The following is a 17822-nucleotide window of genomic DNA, read 5'->3' on the forward strand; positions in this document are numbered from 1 at the left end:
AGTCCTGTCCCTCAGCAGGTCTAAGCACTTAGACCTGATTATCGGTGATTTCAGCTCCAGTGATCACTTAAGACTCTGAATAGGGCCTGATCAGCTCTATCTTTAAACATGGAAAAGGGGCAGGTCAAGTCATGCCTATAACTCTTACATAAAGCCTACACTACCCTCTTCCACCCAGCTCTGGCATCTGAATTCCCTTAAAATTAAATTAAAAAACCTTATGCTTTCATGAATTAATTTGATGTTGGTGAAAAGTTCTAGATTGATAACCTTCACTGGCAGGTCTCCAGAACAGGTTTCCCCAGGTGAGCAGGTTTCCCATGTTGCCTTTCCAACGTTTCTCACCCCTGACTCAGAAAGAATGGGTCTGGAATGATACAGGATCATTTGCCAAGACCAGTTCTATCCTTGGCCTCTCTGCTGTCAATTGCAGTGGTTCCTGAAATGGGGGTGCCCATCTAGACTGAGACTTCTGAACTCACCAGGTTGCTGAAGAGCCATCAGTCAATAATAAATGCTTTGCTCTTTTATATCACCCTCACCTGAGGAATTTAGATAGCGTTACACATGTCACTAGTATCTCCATTTTACAGATGGGGAAAGTGAGACAGCGAAGCAGGTGATTTGTCTAAGGTTTCACAGCAAGTCTGGCAGTGCTGGAACTAGAACACTGCTCCACTGACCCTGCCAGTCCATGCTTCAGTCAGCAGACTAGAGGTTTCCAAACTTACAAAATGAGAAGCACATCTTAATGAAGAGTTTATCTTGTGGATACATTTCTCCCACATGTGATCATTTGGATCCACCTCCCCTTCCTTTCAGAGTTGCATAACATCACTATGGCAAATACAGCAATTGCATGAAAAAGTAATATTGGGAAAGGAGTGAATGTATTTTTAGCTTTTAATGAGAAGTATTGTGTCCTTTTCGGAAAAAAAAGTTCATCACACTGTCAATATTTGTGCTCCATTTCATGTCCCCCTCCTGCTGCTTTGTTTCAGCTAAAAACCAGTTGAGCCAGCACCATGTGACCAGACAGTTTTCTGCAAGCCACTAGCAAGAGCAGGGCAGGGAAATGTGGGGCAAAGGACATGTTGGATTCAGGGAGTGTGTAGTGACAGAGAAATGTGTGTGTGTGAATTGCTCACCAGGGGGACCCCGTTACTGCAACAGTCCTTCTTGCTGGTCACACCCTCCCAGGGGTTAAGTGTAGCTTTTCTGTCCCCCAAAACCGCTCCTCTCTGAGCCTTCAGCATGCCTGATCCTTGTTAGTCCCCCTTCATTTTACTGCTCCCCAGTCACTTACTGCAGGAAGCGCCATCCATGGGGTGAAGTACATCCCAGCACTGCCACCAGTGGTCATGGAGTGTGGGGGAGTCAGGGCCCTGCACCCGCCACTTCCTGTGATTCACTGTGACTCTCAGCCAGCCAGTAAAACAGAAAGTTTATTAGACGACAGGAACACAGTCCAAAACAGAGCTTGTAGGTTCAGGAAACAGGACCATTCAGTCTGGTCCATCTTGTGGGGTAGGGAGTCCAGACCCCGGTCTCTGTTTCCCCAGTCAGCTCCAAACTGAAACCCCCTCCAGCAGTCTCACCCAGCCACACACCCCGGCTCCTCCTCCAGCCTTTGTCCAGTTTCCTGGGCAGAAGGTGTCACCTGGCCCCAACCCCCTCCTGGGCTCAGGTTACCTGCTCACATATCATCCCTCAAGTGAAGTCACACCCTGATATCCCATCACCATCCAGCACCAATGCAGACAGTACCAGTAAAACTCCCACGCAACATTCCCAGGTCAATACTCTCCACTCCCTACTCCGTCACAGAGGGCGCTGTCCATGTCTGGGGAGGATTGCGGGGGGCCGGCATGGTTCTCTTTGGGGCGTGGAGGAGCTGCTGTTTTCTGGGGAGGGAGGTGGGGGGGTGCTGTTGTTATCTGGAATATTTTTATAATGCCAATGTGTGCCTCAGTTTCCCTCTGTAATTTTCCCCAGCGGGGGGAGAAGGGTTATGTTTGCTTTGGGCCGGTGCAGGAGACGTGAGGTGTGCGGCTCGCCTTGCAGTCTGGAGTGCAATGAATGGGCCGCTAAGGAGCTGGCTGGAACCTGCTGAAAGTGACCCCGTATCAGCATCCCAGAATATTCACACCCAGCAACTAGCCCCTGGGAGGAAGGAGGTTTCCCTCCCTGCCACCTCTCAAGACTCCAGCACGAGTGGGTGTCTGGAAGAGGCTGGCTGCTCCCACCTGGCACTGTCAGTCAGGGACAGAGCCTAAGATGGAGGCGCTCCCGCTTAGCTGCGGCGTGCTGTGGGTTGGCCAGCTGGAGGATGTTTTAAGCAACATTTCTCCAGGCTAAGCTCGGGACTCCCCACGCTAGGTTCCAGCTGCCCACTGAACACGACTGCTTTGCAGACGCTGCCTGGCATGAGGGTTCCTGAGAATACATGCTGTGGTACATTAGTCCCTGCAGAGCATGGCAGTCTCTGACCAGGAGTCCACAGCTGTGGGACTTGCCAGGCAGAGCTCCCGGGATGAAGCAGGGGGACTGGAGCCCGAAGGCTCAATCTCAGAGATGCTGAGCCTATCGGCCTGCCCTTAAGGAACATTGGAGCCACGTGAGGGGCTGGCACACTGATGGACTCCTCCAAGGGACTGTTTGACAGCTGGGGCACAGCCCAGACACCGGGCGTCCGGGACAGTAACACCCCAGCCGATAGTCCGCCGTTTTGGGAAATGTTTTAGGCATCAAAGGGCAGAATGTGAGCTATTTTGGTGAAAACTGGAAAACCATAAAAGCCTTAAACTGCTGCTCCCTGTTCTCCCTGCTGAGCTCTGCCTGACAGCTGTGGGGCAGAGGCTCAGCTGGTGAGGGGGAGGGAGGCAGTGGGAGAAGAGAACAAAGGAGGTTTCATTCTTCCCTCCCTCCCAGTGCACTGTCTCCCCAAAACCTGCGCTATGGGGGAGTGAGAGATAGAGTGGGTGCCAGCCGTCTGCTCTTCCCTTCCCAGCAGGGGCGCGTGTAGCCCATAGGATTATTTTGCTAGCTATTATATCCTACTAATCCAGCCAGCCGTATCAAATAATATGTTTCTCTTTCTGAATTAATCCATTTCATATATGATTCTTCTAGGTTATCAGTATTAATTCCTATGAAATTAGGATGTGTTGAGGCATATGATATGTGTTTCCTAATAATTACACATAGAAAAAGTTTTGCTGAAATGCAAGAAGCCTACTGGCTTGTATCCGGTAAGATCCACTAAATAGCTAAAAGTATGATCAGTTGAGAGTAAGTCAGTATAAAAGCTGGCAACCTTTGGCACAGATAGAAATGGTCCCTGAACTTTGGTGAACCAAAGGAAGGAACTACACACAACACTGAACAGGTTTATCCAGCGTCTGCAACCAGTTGGTAACCGCAGGATATACCACAAACCTGGAAGTCACCAAGAGAGCCTACGATAGCAGTTTTTGGAGTGAGACAATACTTATTAATATGTAGAGAATAAGTGTCATAATCCACTAACCTATAGGCTAAGGGTACCCATAAATTTCTTAGGGTATGGAAATAAGATTTGGGTATAGTAGGTTGGGCCTGAATTACATAGTGTCAGGATCCTATAAAATACCATGTAAGGATATCTTAGGGAGCTCTTTCTTTTCTTTGTTCTACCTATCATTCTATCTTCTGTCACGCTGTCAGCTCAGCTTGTGTAGTGTAGTATAACTACTCGACAGTCCTAACTATTGGGGAAGCCAGAACCATCGTGTTATCGGGCATGCCAGGAGTAAGGTTGGTCCTTCACCTCCTATTACCGGATCCTCAAGGAAGGGTATGAGTATGTTAGGTTAAGGTACTTATAATAGGAATGTTACTACCAGGAGTTTTGGAATTCTTTTACTGTTTTACAGTCACAAGTTTCACAGCATTTATTATTCTTTTGTTAATCTCAATAAAGCTTTTATCAGTTTGGTATTGTCCTCAGTGTAAGTGTTTTTGCCAAGCACCCTGAGAGTCTTCTCCCGATATAGAACTCTCTGAGTTCTCAGACCCTGTTGTCTGAATTGGACAAGAACCTATAAATCTTCTGGTCAGATGCGATCAGTGGCGAGCCATAACAACTAACCTATACAATTCAGGTCAAAACGGGGTAAGAAAGCTACTGTGGAGGGGGGGAAAAAAGAAGAGCCACAAGAGCCCCTGCTAAGCAGGGCAATGGGGGAGCCATGGCATGGATGGGGGCACAGATGCCTGGTATGGGGGAGTTGCAGGGGATCCCAGAAATAGAGCAGATGGCAGAGGAGTCCCCAGGAAGCCTGGCAAGGGGTGAAGGGATGCAAGGTGCACCTGGTACAGGCAATGAGCTTGGCCGACAAATGCAGTGAAGTTTGTGATCCCCCAGATGAGCGTTTCTCAGGTGGGGGCAGGTGTTTCTTGTGGCCACAGCCTCCTGGGCTGTGATATGGGGGTGGGGAAGCAGTGGCCCCCTCCCCGAGGGCTGCCAGCAGGGGTTGGGCCCCGCCCCTTCTAGAGACACAAACGCTGAAGAAGTCAAGAGCCAATGAGTTCCCCTTCCCGGGCATGGTGGAGTTGAGCGTTAGCCCTGGGGTGACAGGGCCCAGGCTCTAGCCTTGGGGCTTCAGGCTCCATCTCTGGGTTCCATCCCTGGGCCCCATCCCCCGGCCAGGCAGCAGCGGGCTCTGACCCTGAGCTCATGCCCCCTCCCCCGCATCACCTCTGGCCCCAGGCTTCGGCCCAGTGGTGGCAGGGTACATACCCCAGCTGCAGGGCTTCAGGCCCCAGGCTCCAGCCTCAGGGCTTCAGACTCAGGCCCTGGAATCCGGCTATGGGGCTATCAGGCCTCGGCCGTGCAGTGGCTGGTGCCATCCCCAGCCTCCAGCCCTCCTATTGCTCTTGGCCCCTGCTCAGGGCCGGCTCTAGGTTTTTTGCTGCCCCAAGCAAAAAAATGTTTGGCTGCCCCCCACCCCAGCCCTGGGCTCCCCCCTGCACCCCTCTACCGCCCCAGCCCTGGGCTCTCCCCACCCCCACACCGGCACCCCCTGCTGCCCCAGCCCTGGGCTCCCCTGCACCAGTGCTTACTCCACCCACTCCCCCCTCGCCTCCAGCCGGTCCGGCACTGGCAGTGTAGGGGTAAGCAGCGGGGCTCCCGGGCCACGCCTCAGCCCAGGGTCCCTCCAGCTGGGGCTCCCGCCTCCAGGACCGGCCGGGACCCGGGAGGGCAGAGCCGGGGGGACCACCCCAGCAGGGGGCTCAGGAGCCGGGGCAGGGCAGCCCCAGAGGGAGCGGAGCCCTGGAGAGTGGGACGCGGGCCGTGCACAGCAGTGCCCTGGGCACCAGTCCCCTCTATGGTCCCGCTGCTGCTCCTGGCCGCCCTGCCGCAGCCCCTGGGCGGCTTGGCCTGCTTCGCCCAGCCCCGGCTGCGGCGCTGGGGGGCGGCTGTCCTCCAGCACCTGCAGGCGGCTCCTTGCGCCCTGCGGGGCAGCCCCCTGCCCGAGTGTCCCAGTCCTTTTGCCGCCCCAAGCAAAAAAAAAAAAAAAAAAGATAGCCCGAATGCCGCCCTTGAAAATGTGCCTCCCCAAGCACATGCTTGGTTTGCTGGTGCCTAGAGCCGGCCCTGCCCCTGCTGTCTCCCTACCCAACTCCCGATCCCGGGCTTTATTTGTCCCCAGGCTGAGTAAGTCTGCTGCTGTGAAAAGTGATACTTGTATGTTAATATCATTTTTCACAGCAGACTTACTAGTCAGCAAGTCTTAAAAAAAAAAAAAAAAAAGCAACAACAAAAAAGACAAGCAAAGCACCTTATTCGTGTTTCTATTTTGTGTAGGTCCAGGAAAGAATAGAGATAACTGTGCATTATTTGTATTATTGAGTCTGCAAAAGTGAATTAAGTATTTTAGGAAAAACCGTCAGATCGGCCATGAGCAAGAGTTGGTGTCCGCACTGAAAGGCCACCAAAAAATGTGTAGTGAGAATCCCTGCCCTAGTTTATCTCCAAAATGCGCAGAACCAGCCCCACCCCGGATCCTGGGGAGTGCTGGCACTTCTGGCTCCTGCATCAGGCCCACTGAGCTATCAGGCATAGGCGCTCAGAGTTTCATCCAAACTCCTAGGAGCACAGTTCCCCCAGCACCATGCTGGCTCCTGGGTAAGGGCAGCCCCTGCTGAGTCACCCCCATAAAGAGAGAACCACCCCATCCCTGCATAGTGCTGAGACCTCCCTGGGCTCAGCCCCTGCGGAGCAATCTGGTAACACCAGCGCCACCTCCCGTGCAGGGGGCAGTTGGCCTCCAGCAACCCCCACTTCCAGCATGCATTCGCCAGCTCCTCAGAGAAGTCCCAGGCTAGGGAAGTTCAGCTCCAGGACACGGCGCCCTCCATGCTCCAGGTCGTGCTGTCTGTACGTGGAGACCCTGTCGAGGGCAGCGCGTGTGCCTAGGAATGTTCATGGCATGTGACGCCGGACGAGGCTGGGGCACTCCATGCCATGAGCCCTCTGCAGGGAGTCCCCAGGATGGGATACCTGGGGAAGCCTCCTCCCCCACCCCCCAGAGGGGCTGTGCACCCCACCCCTGCAGTCAGCAGTAACCTCAGCCAGCGGGTAACACAGATGGGTTATTAGTGGTCGGGGACACAGCATAGAGTGGAGCTCATTAGCACAGAAATTAGGAATATTCAGCAAAGTCCATCCTAACGGGAGGGCGGAGAACCCCAAGGCCACAGCTCTCCCCTCTCGAGTTCCCCAACTGCAGATGGACCAGCTTCCAGCAGCCGAGCCTCAGTCATTCCCAGCTGCCCTCCTCCATTCTCTTTCTCTTTCCCGGACAAGCACATCCCCTGGCCTACACCTCTGGCTTTGTTCTCCAACACCTCCAGCTGGCTGTCGCAGAGGATGGGGCCCACCCATAAGTTGCCAGGATACAGAGTGTCGTCCATTGTCTGTGCCCAGGCAACCAGCCAGCAGTCACACCTGCCTGCTAGGGGTCTCTGGAACGATCAGACACCCTTATCCCACCACCTACATACTTGCGTAACACACCAGGGAAACTGAGGCAAACACTCTATTCAAACAAAATATTAAAAACATTCCCACTTCATCACACCCTCCCACCAGACAGACCAGAACCGGCTGGGACATCTCCCCCTTCCCTCCCCTCCCCCAGAGAGGCTGGGACATCTTCCCCCTTCCCTCCTCCACAGAGACCGGGACCGGCTGAGACATCTTCCCCCTTCCCTCCCACCAGAGAGTCCAGGACTGGCTGAGACATCTCCCCCCTTCCCTCCCCCATAGAGACCGGGACCGGCTGAGACATCTATCCCCTTCCCTCCTACCAGAGAGGCCAGGACCAGCCAGGATGTCTACCCTCTTCCCTCCCTCCAGACAGACCAGGCCAGGCCGGGCCATCTCCCCCTTACTTCTCACCAGAAAGACCGGGACCGGCTGGGATGTCTCCTGTCAAGGTTCCTCCCCCACTCTGAACTCTAGGGTACAGATGTGGGGACCTGCATGAAAAACCTCCTAAGCTTATCTTTACCAGCTTAGGTCAAAACTTCCCCAAGGTACAAAATATTCCACCCTTTTGTCCTTGGATTGGCCGCTACCACCACCAAACAAATACTGGTTACTGGGGAAGAGCTGTTTGGACACGTCTTTCCCCCCAAAATACTTCCCAAAAACCTTGCACCCTACTTCCTGGACAAGGTTTGGTAAAAAGCCTCACCAATTTGCCTAGGTGACTACAGACCCAGACCCTTGGATCTTAAGAACAATGAACAATCCTCCCAACACTTGCACCCTCCCTTTCCTGGGAAATGTTGGATAAAAAGCCTCACCAATTTGCATAGGTGACCACAGACCCAAACCCCTGGATCTGAGAACAATGAAAAAGCATTCAGTTTTCTTACAAGAAGACTTTTAATAAAAATAGAATTAGAAATAAGAAATCCCCCCTGTAAAATCAGGATGGTAAATACCTTACAGGGTAATTAGATTCAAAACATAGAGAACCCCTCTAGGCAAAAACCTTAAGTTACAAAAAAGATACACAGACAGAAATAGTTATTCTATTCAGCACAATTCTTTTCTCAGCCATTTAAAGAAATCATAATCTAACACATACCTAGCTAGATTACTTACTAAAAGTTCTAAGGCTTCATTCCTGGTCTATCCCCGGCAAAGACAAAATGTAGACAGACACACAAACCCTTTGTTTCTCTCCCTCCTACCAGCTTTTGAAAGTATCTTGTCTCCTCATTGGTCATTTTGGTCAGGTGCCAGCGAGGTTACCTTTAGCTTCTTAACCCTTTACAGGTGAGAGGAGATTTCCTCTGGCCAGGAGGGATTTTAAAGGGGTTTACCCTTCCCTTTCTATTTATGACACGCCCCCCAAATCTCAGCTAGGGTGAAACACTGCCTGGGATTTCTTTCTGGAGCTCTAGGAAAACAGAGTTAATAAGACACATGCATCTCTAAATATGCTACCAAGTACATAAAGACTAACAATATTTTCCACATCTCAAGGACGATTTTAACCAGTTGAGTCTGGGAAACTTTCATGTGAGAGTGCATCAGCCACTTTGTTAGAAGCTCCTGAGATGTGTTGGATGTCGAAATCAAAATCTTGGAGAGCTAAACTCCACCGAAGAAGTTTTTTGTTATTTTCTTTGACGGTGTGAAGCCACTTCAGTGCAGCATGGTCGGTTTGCAGGTGGAAACGCCGTCCCCAAACATATGGGCGTAGCTTTTCCAGAGCGTAGACAATGGCGTAACATTCTTTTTCAGTGATTGACCAGTTGCTTTCCCTCTCAGACAGTTTTTTGCTGAGGAACACTACAGGGTGGAATTCTTGATCAGGTCCTTTCTGCATTAAAACTGCTCCCACACCACGCTCGGACGCATCTGTGGTTACTAGGAACGGTTTGTCAAAGTCTGGGGCCCTTAGTACAGGGTCAGACATGAGGGTCGCTTTTAGCTTGTTAAAGGCCTTCTGACACTTTTCGGTCCACTGAACAGCATTTGGCTGTTTCTTTTTGGTTAGGTCTGTCAGTGGGGCGGCGATTTGGCTGTAGTGCGGTACAAATCGTCTGTAATAACCGGCCAAGCCTAAGAAGGATTGAACCTGTTTCTTTGACTTTGGGACAGGCCACTTTTGGATAGCATCCACTTTGGCCTGTAGGGGGCTGATAGTTCCTTGACCCACCTGGTGTCCAAGGTAAGTCACTCTGTTTAGGCCTATTTGACACTTCTTAGCCTTAACAGTTAGTCCTGCCTCCCTTATGCGCTCAAGGACTTTTTGTAGATGTTCCAGGTGGTCTGCCCAGGAATCCGAAAATATGGCCACATCGTCAAGGTAGGCGACTGCATATTCTCCTAATCCCGCTAGGAGACCATCTACAAGTCTTTGGAAGGTGGCGGGTGCATTTCGCAGCCCGAAACGGAGTACATTAAATTCATACAGCCCGAGATGTGTGGTGAAGGCTGACCTTTCCTTGGCAGATTCATCTAGCGGTACCTGCCAGTACCCCTTGGTTAAGTCCAAGGTAGAGATGAACTGGGCCCGTCCCAGTTTCTCTAATAGTTCATCTGTGCGTGGCATTGGATAGTTGTCTGGGCGAGTTACAGCATTTAGCTTACGGTAGTCCACGCAAAAACGTATTTCCCCATCTGGTTTGGGAACTAGAACCACTGGAGATGCCCATGCACTTTCAGAGGGGCGGATTACACCCATCTGTAACATATCCCGGATCTCCCGTTCTATAGCAGTTCTAGCTTGAGGAGACACCCGGTAAGGTTGGACTCTAATTGGGCGAGCATTACCTGTGTCAATGGAGTGATATGCCCGTTCAGTCAGTCCTGGGGTGGCTGAGAACGTTGGCGCGTAGCTAGTGCACAGCTCCTGGATCTGCTGTCGCTGCATACGCCCAAGGGTCATGGAGAGGTTCACCTCTTCCACACCACCAGCACATTTCCCTTCGTAGTAGACACCTTCAGGCCACTCAGCGTCGTCTCCTCCCTGGGCTGTAAACTGACAAACCTTTAATTCTCTGGAATAAAAGGGCTTTAGAGAATTAATATGGTACACCTTAGGCTTTCGGTTGGAGGTGGGGAATGCTATGAGATAATTAACAGCTCCCAGGCGCTCCTGGACCGTGAACGGCCCTTCCCACGATGCTTCCATTTTATGGGCCTGGAGCGCCTTTAAGACCATGACCTGGTCCCCTACTTTGAAGGAACGCTCTCTGGCATGTTTATCATACCAGGCTTTTTGCTCTTTTTGAGCATCCTGTAAGTTTTCTTTAGCAAGGGCTAAAGAGGTTCGGAGGGTGTTTTGTAGGTTGGTTACAAAGTCCAGAATGTTAGTTCCTGGTGAAGGTGTAAATCCCTCCCATTGCTGCTTCACCAACTGCAATGGCCCCTTAACCTCACGGCCATATACAAGTTCAAATGGGGAAAACCCTAAACTGGGGTGTGGTACAGCTCTGTAGGCAAAGAGCAACTGCTGCAACACTAGGTCCCAATCATTGGAGTGCTCATTTACGAATTTACGTATCATGGCCCCCAAAGTTCCATTAAACTTCTCCACCATGCCATTTGTTTGATGGTGGTAAGGAGTGGCAACCAAGTGATTTACCCCATGAGCTTCCCAAAGGTTTTTCATAGTTCCTGCCAGGAAATTAGTCCCTGCATCTGTGAGGATGTCGGAGGGCCAACCTACCCTGGCAAAAATGTCTGCTAGTGCCTGGCACACACTGTTAGCCCTGGTGTTGCTTAGAGCTACTGCTTCCGGCCATCGGGTGGCAAAATCCATGAAAGTCAGTATGTACTGCTTTCCTCTGGGTGTCTTTTTCGGAAAAGGACCCAGAATATCCACAGCTACTCGCTGAAATGGAACTTCAATGATGGGGAGTGGCTGGAGAGGGGCTTTGACCTGGTCTTGGGGCTTTCCCACTCTTTGGCACACCTCACAAGACTGGACATAGGTAGAAACATCCTTGCCCATTCCCTCCCAGTGGAATGACCCCCCCAAACGGTCTTTGGTCCTGTTCACCCCAGCATGGCCACTAGGGTGATCATGGGCTAAGCTCAAGAGCTTGGCCCGGTATTTAGTTGGAACTACCAACTGTCTCTGAGGATGCCAGTCTTCCTGGTGTCCATCAGAAAGAGTTTCCTTGTATAAAAGTCCTCTTTCTACAACAAACCTGGATCAATTAGAAGAGCTGAGAGGCGGTGGGTTGCTCCGTGCCGCCGTCCAAGCTCTCTGGAGGCTTTCATCTGCTTCCTGTTCGGTCTGGAACTGTTCCCTTGATGCTGGAGACATCAGTTCCTCATTGGATTGTGGACCTAGGCTTGGTCCCTCTGGAAGTGATATAGGGGATGGAGCTGTTTCTGTTGACTGTGAACCGCTCTCCGCTGGTGCACTATGTTGGGATTCAGGCTCCAGCTGAGCCTCTTGTGTAGGGTTATCGGCTGCTACCAGTTCAGGGTCGGTGGGGCCCTCTGGTGTTGAGGTTGCAAGTACTGGATTCAGTGCTGGCAATGGGTCTGGTGTTGGTTGTTCGGCTGGTTCCAGTTCTGGGACTGGTTCCGTCTGGGTCTCTGGGACTGGATCCACTACTGCTGTTGCAGACATTGGTCTGGGGTCCGGGTCCATCACCTCTGACCGGGTCCTGATAGAAGTTTCCGGAACAGAGCCAGGCCTCACGGCTTGTTTAGCCTGGCTGCGGGTGACCGTTCCCACCCTCTTGGCCTGCTTCACATGATTGGCCAAGTCTTCCCCCAACAGCATGGGGATGGGATAATCATCATAGACTGCAAAAGTCCACGTTCCTGACCAGCCCTTGTACTGGACAGGCAACTTGGCTGTAGGCAAATCGAAAGAGTTGGACTTGAAGGGTTGAATCGTCACTTGGATCTCTGGGTTGATTAAATTGGGGTCCACTAAGGAAGCATGGATAGCTGACACTTGTGCTCCGGTGTCCCTCCACGTGGTGACCTTCTTCCCGCCCACACTCACAGTTTCCCTCCGCTCCAAGGGTATCTGGGAGGTATCTGGGCCTGTGGACCTCTGGTGCGATTCCGGTGCAATGAACTGTAATCTGTTGGGGTTCTTGGGGCAGTTGGCCTTTACATGCCCCATCTCGTTACATTTAAAACATCGTCCAGCTGACGGGTCACTGGGGCGAGGAGGGTTGCTGGAGAACGGGTTGGTGGGACGATAAGGGGTCTGGAGGGTTCTTTGGGAGGTCCTTTGGGAGGTAGGTGGGGCTTTGGGCGGCCCCCGGTAATAGGGTGTGGTCTGGGGTTGTCCCTTCTGGTCTCCGCTCCAACTGCGACCAGTTTTCTTCTTCTCTGCCACCTCCACCCATCTGGCTCCAATCTCTCCTGCCTCGATTACAGTTTTGGGCTTCCCATCTAGGATGTATCTTTCTATTTCCTCAGGAACACCCTCTAAGAATTGTTCCATTTGCATTAGGAAGAGCAAATTTACTGGAGACTCACCACTTGCTCCTGATATCCAGGCATCCCAATGTTTCACAATGTGGTAGGCATGTCGGGTAAATGACACGTCTGGTTTCCACCTTAGGGCTCTGAACCTCCGACGAGACTGCTCGGGTGTTATCCCCATTCTGACTCTTGCCTTGGATTTAAACAGTTCATACTTGTTCATGTGTTCTTTAGGCATTTCAGCTGCTACCTCAGCTAAGGGTCCACTGAGCTGTGGCCTCAGCTCTACCATGTATTGGTCAGTAGAGATGTTGTACCCAAGGCAGGCCCTTTCGAAGTTTTCTAGGAAGGCCTCAGTATCATCGCCTGCCTTGTAGGTGGGGAACTTTCTGGGATGGGAAGTGGTACTTGGAGAAGGATTGCTAGGGTTTGTTGGGATATTCTGCTGAGCCTTTATCTTCCCTATCTCCTCCACATACTTCCTCTCTTTTTCCTTCTCCTCCAGTTCTTTGTCCCTTGCTTCCATAGCTCTCCTGTGAGCAGCCGCTTGGTGTTGTTCTGCCTCTTTCGCTGCCTCTTTCGCTGCCTCCCTTTCTTGTTCCTTCTCCTCCTTCTTCAGCCGCATGAGTTCTATCTGTCTTTCATGTTCCCTTTGTCTTTCCTCAGCCTGAAATCTGGCTAATTCCAGCTGTAGTCGAGCCGCGGATTTGGTCATTCTAACCTCTCTGTTTTTAACTAACTTTACACCCAAAGTTTAGAAATAAACAAACAAAACTTGGCTGTAAAATTTTGCTGTGCTGGAATAGAATACCTATTCTCTGATAGTGATTGTCAGCCTACAGAAAAAGACAATTCCCTTGTCTCTGCTCTGGGCCCAAATCAAAGCAAAAAACTTCCAACTACTTGGAAACCTGTTTACCCAGCCCAAAGAAAAAACAAGTTTCCTTTTTAAACTTGTGCTCCTTGTAAAAACTCAAAATCCAAAAAAAAAAAAACCCCCTGCCACTTTTGTCTCCAGGCAAATGGGTAGAACACCCCCCCTTCTATTTACTTTTAGGGAAAAAAAAAACTCTGGGTTGGAAGACTGTGAATTTCCCTGCAGGAGTTAAGTACCCTGCCTCCAGGCAAAGAAAACCTGCAATTCACAAAGATAATCCCCTTTTGTCTCTGCTTGGCCACAAAGCAGAGAAAAAAACAAGCTGCTTTCAGTTTCAGCTGCTTCTGGACTTCCTTTCCAAAGGAAAGAGAAAAAAATCTCCTTTTTTAAAATCTGTATTTCTAGTTCAAAAAAATCTCAACTGGATCTCAAAATGATTTCAGGTTAATCCCACCACTCTGCCACCATGTCAAGGTTCCTCCCCCACTCTGAACTCTAGGGTACAGATGTGGGGACCTGCATGAAAAACCTCCTAAGCTTATCTTTACCAGCTTAGGTCAAAACTTCCCCAAGGTACAAAATATTCCACCCTTTTGTCCTTGGATTGGCCGCTACCACCACCAAACAAATACTGGTTACTGGGGAAGAGCTGTTTGGACACGTCTTTCCCCCCAAAATACTTCCCAAAAACCTTGCACCCTACTTCCTGGACAAGGTTTGGTAAAAAGCCTCACCAATTTGCCTAGGTGACTACAGACCCAGACCCTTGGATCTTAAGAACAATGAACAATCCTCCCAACACTTGCACCCTCCCTTTCCTGGGAAATGTTGGATAAAAAGCCTCACCAATTTGCATAGGTGACCACAGACCCAAACCCCTGGATCTGAGAACAATGAAAAAGCATTCAGTTTTCTTACAAGAAGACTTTTAATAAAAATAGAATTAGAAATAAGAAATCCCCCCTGTAAAATCAGGATGGTAAATACCTTACAGGGTAATTAGATTCAAAACATAGAGAACCCCTCTAGGCAAAAACCTTAAGTTACAAAAAAGATACACAGACAGAAATAGTTATTCTATTCAGCACAATTCTTTTCTCAGCCATTTAAAGAAATCATAATCTAACACATACCTAGCTAGATTACTTACTAAAAGTTCTAAGGCTTCATTCCTGGTCTATCCCCGGCAAAGACAAAATGTAGACAGACACACAAACCCTTTGTTTCTCTCCCTCCTACCAGCTTTTGAAAGTATCTTGTCTCCTCATTGGTCATTTTGGTCAGGTGCCAGCGAGGTTACCTTTAGCTTCTTAACCCTTTACAGGTGAGAGGAGATTTCCTCTGGCCAGGAGGGATTTTAAAGGGGTTTACCCTTCACTTTCTATTTATGACATCTCCCCACTCTCCTCCCCTCCCCTACCAACAGAGAGACTGGCACTGTGAATGTGTAGTAGAGTCTAGGGCCAAGGGGAGTGGGCTGCCCTGCCCCACTTCGTTGTGGTCCTGCCAGGAGCCAGTAACCCCAGGGAGGTGAGGGCCTGGGTGATGGGCTGGTGATGTATCCCAGCCCAAGGTCCTTTTGAAGAAACGGCACCTGACTCCAGACACGCACCTTTTCAATATCCCCTGAAGGGTGGGAAGTTTAATAGAGCCACAGATAAACTACACAGACATTGCTATGGACTGTACAGGTGAGCCAGTGTCTCCACAGGATCTCATCTCCCCCTGCAGAGCAAGGCTGGGGGCACACAGGGTTTTCCCTCACGCCCCTTACTCTCCTAGATCCAGCCCCACTGAGCAGAGGCCACTGTCAAGCTTCCTACACTGCATCTGTAACCCAGCACAGGCATCAACCCACCCTTATCAACCCACCAGATATCAGGTTAGTTTGAGTGGATCTATTTTCTATAAACCCATGCTATTGGCATTGATTATATTACCCTCCTTTAATTCTTTATTGATTGAGTTGGGTATCTACCATTCCATTATTTTGCCTGGAATCAATGCCAGTCTGACAGGCCTACAATTATCCAGGGCATCCTATTTACCCTTTTAAAATACTGGCACAACATTAGCTTTCTTCCAGTCCTCTGGAACTTCTGCAGTGTACTAAGACTTATCGAAAATCAGCATTAATGGGTGAGCCAGCTCCTTGGCCAGCTCTTTTAAACTCCTAGATGCAAGTTACCTGGATCTGCTGCTTTAAAAGTAGCTGCTGTTGACATCCTCCTTAGTCACTGTTGGAATAGAAAGTATTTCTCACCATCCTATAACATGAATACATTATCTGGCATTTTTCCAAATGGAAAACAGAAATATTTATTGAATGCTTTGGCCTTCTCTACATTATTATTGTCAGCTCTACCATTTCCACCTAGTAAGGGACAAATACCATTGTTAGGTTTCCTTTTGTTCTGAATATTCTTTAAATGTGCTTTTATTGTCCTTAACTTGGCTGGTATTCTCCTTGTGTTGTTTTGCTTCCCTTCATAATTTTCTACAATTCCTAGCGTCTAATTTATATTTTCCCCCATATGATATATATTGTATTTTTTTATAGCTGCTTTCACATCTCCTCTAAGCCAAGTTGTCTGGGGTTTTTTCACCTGTGTAGCCTTCTTTCCAGCTTGGAGAATGTTGGCTTTTTGGGCATCTACTACAATGTTCTTATACAACTTCAAAATATGATTTACAATTTTCTGATTAAATCCTTTCCCCCAGATGATTTGAACTCATCACTGTTTTCAGCTTTGTGAAACTGGCTCTTTTAAAGCACAAGTGTAGATATAATTATGCTGGTTTGGACATTATTCTGTTTGCAAATGACAAATGTAATCAAGTCATGATCACTGGCACCTAAGCAATGATCAATAAGCCCAAGATGCTGCTCCTTAACAATATAATAAAATAAAATAATAATAAGACCCAGCTCTTATCTAGTGCTTTTCATCACTAGACCTCAAAGTGTTTTACAAAGGTCAGTAACATTATCCCCATTTTACCGATAGGGAAATGGAGGCGGAGAGCGGGGCAGTGACTTGCCCAAGGTCACCCAGCGGGCCAGTGGTGCAGCCAGGAATCCTTCTCCTCTGGTTTCCATCCCAATGTTCCCTGCTACATGATTCCCATGCAATTAATCACTCCAGGAATGTACTCCATTCCCCCAAGCCCACAACTCACAGTTGACCCCACATGCCTCAAAGGGCGTGTGGTGCAGAACGTGTCTGGTGGGACAGGGCCCTGTGGGCCCAGAGGACGCAGTTCTGCTGGTTTTTATCCGGCGGGGTGTCTCTGGTGCAACATCAGCTGTGACACCCCCCACAGTCAGTGCACAGATGGGGTTTCTCTCTGTGCAGCACCAGAGGGTGCCCCGCTTTGCTTGCTCTCCAGTCAGGATTCCCAGGTGAGGACTTTTGAGTTGGAGACACAATCCCATCATCATCTGGGATAAAGAGGCTGTCTGGGCACAAGCCATCCCATAGGGGTGAGAGACAGGGAACCTCTGGAATAGGAACTGCACACAGGTGTGTCACACTGTCACTGATAACCACTGCTCCCAGGGCACGAACCCCAGAGCTAAATGCACAACATCCATCTGCAGAGGGGAGGAGATGGGAGAGGACAGCTAGGAAAGGGAAGGCGACAGAGTGTGGGGGCTGCAGGGGTCTCTCTCTCTCTTTGCATCCCGATGATCCTTTCCGGCTCAGTCACTAGCCACTGGACTGGATGCAGGATTCTCCAGAGGACGTTCTCTGGCCTGGGTGATTGAGGAGGCCAGACTGGATGGGCGTAATGGTCCCTTCTGGCCTCAGGATTCTATGTTTATGTTTTGTTTTATGGCTCCAGAACTCTCTGGTACTCAGGAGGCGAATCCCCCCAGGCAAAAAGGGGCTGCTCAGAGCCATGGCAAACACTGCACATCGCGGCTGAGACCTGCCTCTGCAGAGCTCACAAGAGGAGGCAGAGCTGGGGGCACTTGTGCCACTTTCCCAGGGTGCCAACATTTCATTTCACTCGTTGATGTGTTCGGAGGTGCTTTATCCCATCCCGCACCTGTGTAGATGCCTCACAGGATCTCTGGTTCCTCAAGGCCCTGGGCAGCTGGGACAAAGGGCTCCTTGCCTCGCTCCAGGCAGGAGATGATGTCAGGCTTGTGAATGGGAAACCCTGCTCATTGGAAAGTCAACAGGTAAGGTCCCAGCCTGCCAAATGTCTCAGCATTCACTGTTCCATTATTTTAAACCCAGCCACCCTTCCCGTGTTCAAAAGGACGTGGGATCTGCACAGCTAGGGAAATACCAAGGAAGCCTTCTGGGGAGGCGAAGTGTCTGCGAGGGGAGTTAATGTGCCCCTGTTAAGACACCAGCGCCTCTGTTAAATGCCAATGGACCCACTATCTCCAACTCAGAGGGCTAAAGCCAATCCCTGCACTGCCACTACTGTTCCTCCCCCCCCCCCCCGGGGGGGCAAGTTATGACG

Source organism: Natator depressus, chromosome 10, assembly GCF_965152275.1.
Source record: "Natator depressus isolate rNatDep1 chromosome 10, rNatDep2.hap1, whole genome shotgun sequence".
NCBI lineage: Eukaryota > Metazoa > Chordata > Testudines > Cheloniidae > Natator > Natator depressus.